This window comes from Corylus avellana, chromosome ca1 (assembly GCF_901000735.1).
Source record: "Corylus avellana chromosome ca1, CavTom2PMs-1.0".
NCBI classification, from domain to species: domain Eukaryota; kingdom Viridiplantae; phylum Streptophyta; class Magnoliopsida; order Fagales; family Betulaceae; genus Corylus; species Corylus avellana.
The window spans coordinates 13,563,365-13,567,506 of record NC_081541.1 but is presented as its reverse complement, the minus strand read 5'-3'; positions in this window follow the sequence as shown (position 1 = coordinate 13,567,506).

Here is a 4,142-nt window from a genome sequence, read left to right as displayed (position 1 = left end):
TGTTGCACAAACTACAGCTCTTCTTCTTCTTCTTCTTCTTCTTCTCTCTGTCTCTTATTAATTTCCTTCAATTCTCTGGGTTTAATAATTAATTAATGTGCTCCATTTGCTTTGCATATTGACTATTATTTATACCACGTTTTTGTTACTATTTAGTGGTTCTAGAGCACCGACTTCGCTCTCATGTGGAGGCATGAGTTGGAGTACGTACTGAATCATTAGTACTCACTAAATATAACTGTGCTTCTGATTGATGGTGTGGTTTGAGAAGATGATCAGATGGTTCCGACGGTGGTGATCTAAGGAGGAGCTGGGGTCGTGGGGGCAGTAGGATGTACTCGATCGATACGAACTTTGGAGGTGGGTTGTGCTAACGTGTTCGCACCAGCCGCCTTCAGACTCGGTTTATATATCAAATGGACGGTCTGGAGATGGCGGGAAAATTGGAGGGCTTCAACCCATGACCCATGGCCCATGAGAAAACCAAATCCAACTATGTTTGTTGTTATCTGTTTTCGGTTTTTAAAACAAATATATTAATAAATAATTCAAAACATTAAAATATTTTTCAAAATACAAATCACTTTTTATATATGAATTTGTCTTCCTTTCTTGTTGTACGAATATTTTGATCAAACGAGAGCTATAACTAACTTTTGTAGGGCTAAGAATTAACTGTTTGATGAAAATATGATTTTGGTGGGTGGGTTAACATTAATTGCAAACTTTTAAAGTTATTTCAAACTTAATCAATGTAAAAATTTAATTACATACATCTCAGGCTCTAAAACAAAATAGCTAAGCAATTGATTTGAATTGTTAAAGGCTTCAAATAAGAAGAAATAAAGATAGAAGAAATCACAAATCGGAAATTATTGAATTGTTGACAGTGGCCAATTCTAAAGAATGAAAATGACAAATAGCAAGTAGCACCAACGGTTAGTGTTTCCCAATTGCAAATAAGTGTTTTAAATGCGTAAGTTTAAAATCTGCTAAGTCTTCTTTTAAAAAATAAAAGGTAAAATGTTAAAGTCAGCAGCACCTGTTATACATAAAAAAAAAAAAGTCTCATTCGTAAGTCAAGGCCCAGGCTTTTACGTCCATTAAGTCAGGCTTTTAGACGTGTCGCCTTAAGCTTTTCCTTTATTTTTTTTTAAGTGATATAAAGGAGTGGGTAACGGTGCATTTTGAATTAGTTAAACCAAAGTTTTGGTAAACAAAAGACAAAGCTCTAGCAGCTCCTTTTTATCAAAAATAAAATTATGTATTGTTGTCTTCAACCTTCATCTTCTTTAACCTAGTGTCCTGGTTTGATACTTCTCGACTCCCCTTTCCTCCACCCTTAACCAGCATAACCATGTAGGAATAGTGGTTACGTCTTGCGACACCGCTAGTTGTAGATCACCAAGAGTCAAACCTAGTCATGCAACTGGGAATGATTGGCTATGTACCTTGCTTGAGGCACTTAAGTTGTACCGTATGTCCCACAAGACTCGCAAACCCTACAATGAAATGGAAATGATACAAGTCGACCACAGAGGGACGAGTTATGAGGAACAGTTAATGGTTCAGACGTGACTTAGCTAATTTCTCTTCCACGTCTACCTTTGCTTCGTTTGGGCTAGAACCCTTACTAGTTCGGACGAATCTTTATGACTTCTAAGCTTTAGGTCTATCACTTACGTTACTTGGACTTGGTGCATAGCGAGTCAATTCGTACTTTTTTATTTAAACATAGTAACAAAGTATTTCACATATTTAGTTCATAATTTAATATTTTACATAGTTTATTTTCTTGAGTACTACACCAAAAGTTCTTGGCGGCCACCGCAAAGTTATTGGAAGTTCATGGTGGCAACCTTAAGCCTGTCAGACCTTCATGGTGGCCACCCCAGGGCCGCAGGACATTCTTGATAGTCATCGAGGAACAGCCAAAAGTTCATGGTGGTCACCGTAGAGCCACTAGATGTTTATGGCAGTCACCTTTAGGTTTTCGAAAGTTCATGGCGGCAACCTTAAGCCTGTCAGACATTCATGGTGGCCACCGCAGGGTTGTAGGACATTCTAGACAATCATCGAGGAGTGGTCAAAAACTTATGGTGGCCACCGTAGAGCCACCAGATATTTATGGCAGTCACCTCTAAGTTTTCAAAAGTTCATGGCAGCCATCGTGCGGCCTCTTGGCGTTCATGGTAACTAGTTTTTGAGAAGTATTTAATGTTTTATTTTTTATAAATATTTTGTGAAAAGTATTTTATTTAAAAAAGAAAAAAAGAGTTTTGTGGTTTATTTTCAAAAGTGTAACAGTAGTATAGAAGGTCACATTTGAAAAAATCGTTCGATTAACTGATATTTAAAAAGAGTTTTCAATGTCTAAAAAATAAAAAATAAAAGGTTTTTCAGAAGATTGCCAAACATATTATCACTTTTTCAAGCTTTAAAATGTGAATACCCATATGTTTTGAAGAGAATCCGTATTGCCACAAGTTTTTAGATTTTGTGGATATCTAGATAGAATCCACATGTCCATGGACATCTAAATTTCCTATCGAGGGAATGCTCAAAATTTTCTAAGATTTCTGACAAACTCTTGCGATATGCCCTAAAGCAAACGTTACCAAAGAGTTATCATTTTAGAGACTTGCACTTAATCTCCTAGAACACCTAAGTCAAGAGTATATGTAGGACCTTTTGTTGGTGATAATTATTGGCCAATAAAGCAACTTACACCACCAAGATAACTACTTCAATCAATGACTCTTACACCACAAATAAAAAGCAAAAAATATACTGAACCACCCCAATTTTTACAATTATGTCACAAAATTTTAAAAAGTAACATTTGGGTTTCTCACACTATTATTCCGTGTCAAATATTATTACAATTATTTTTTTTAAAAAAAATTATTAAAAATAAAATAAACAAAAAATCATAATTATTATTATTATTTTTTTTTTGAATTTTTGGGAGGCCGAGCCCCATTTTGAATTTTAAGGATAGCCAAACCACCTCACAACGGGCACACCCTCTGTGGCTAGTTCAGCCACCCCTCACTTTTCGCCACTCTAGTTTTTTTTTAGGTAAAAAAAAAAGGAATAAATGCAAAATTGATTCATGTGATTTGTTTAAATTACAAATCACTTTTCGCTGTATAAAAAATAATTTATACGTCAATATTATTAGCCTAAATCAATGATTGGCTATCTACATAAAGATTTTATTTTATAAAGTTGCTAGTTATGATAAACCCGCACGAGGTAACCATACTTGTCAGTTATGGATATGATTTACCAAGAATGCGGTGGACGTATAATTAGAAAGGATAGGATAGGAGAGCTAATTGGGTCAAGAAATGATGAAATCTTTAATTCAAATTACCGCTCCTAATTGTTGGCTCTCAACCTCACATGCTTTAAGTTAAAGCAAAGGCTTTTATTCAAAAGAAGTGCACTGCAAGCTATGATAGGTTAGGCCGATTAATTTGAAAAGGTGGGCATTTTCAGTTGAGATCCACCGCCATCCTTCTCCTTCCTGCCCCCACAATGACCACAACAACACACCCTTATATATATATATATATATATATATATATATATATATAACATAACTTTACATAACTTTTTATTATTATTACCACTCAAAATGATTAGTAAATTTTGAGCATTTTATAATCACTTAACATTAATGTCTTTATAATTTACCTACTATATTTTGATTATTCATCTTCTTAATGTGAAATTGCCGTCTTGCATGGATCTATCCCATTGTTAGGAGAAGATATCGTAAGGAGAATGCAAAAAATTAATGCTCTTGTAATAACATGAGAAATGCTACATAATGTTTCCACTCCGGCACTCCTAAGAGCATATTTTTTAACGTAGCGATGAAAATTACTATAAAATTTTAAATTCAATTATTACTTTTACGGTCAAATTAAAGAATATACTGGGAAAATGACGTGTAGGGTATCTTAATTAACATGTTCTTAATTATCTACCCATAAAGCAAGGAGCGGAGGAACTGTTAAATTAAAAAGCATAAAGGTTTATCTTTTTAGGAATTTCATACAAACATAAAAGGTCACCTAAAAAAAATACAAATTTAATATTTTATCGTAACGCTGTTGTCATCATCATTATAT